Source organism: Bison bison, unplaced genomic scaffold (assembly GCF_000754665.1).
Source record: "Bison bison bison isolate TAMUID 2011002044 unplaced genomic scaffold, Bison_UMD1.0 scf7180017864193, whole genome shotgun sequence".
Taxonomy (NCBI): Eukaryota; Metazoa; Chordata; class Mammalia; order Artiodactyla; family Bovidae; genus Bison; species Bison bison.
This window is the reverse complement of record NW_011494765.1, coordinates 178,511-178,955: the sequence shown is the minus strand read 5'-3', so window position 1 is coordinate 178,955 and position 445 is coordinate 178,511.

Sequence of the window (445 nt, the reverse complement as noted above, 5' to 3'; positions counted from 1 at the left end):
CACTGGAGTGGATTGCCATTTCCTTCTCCAATGCATGAATGTGAAAAGTGAAAGTGAAGTCGCTCAGTCATGTCCAACTCTTAGCGACCCCATGGACTACAGCCCACCAGGCTCCTCCATTCATGGGATTTTCCAGGCAAAGGTACTGGAGTGGGTGGCCATTGCCTTCTCCAGCCATAGTGATACTGAAGCAAAAAAAGTGGACCACAAAAGAGTATTTATTGTATAGTTTATATAAGGACAAAAACATCCAAACTGGTAAACAGTGTTAGAGATCAAGATAATGGCAATAAAATAATCTGATCAAACACATGGTTTTAAAGTCATACATGTCTGAGACATGTAAGTAAGGGCAGTTACTTACTTGATTTCTCTGGACTTCTGCGTGTGTGTGTGTGATAATTCGCTTCAGGTATGTCTGACTCTTTGCAACCTTATGGACTGT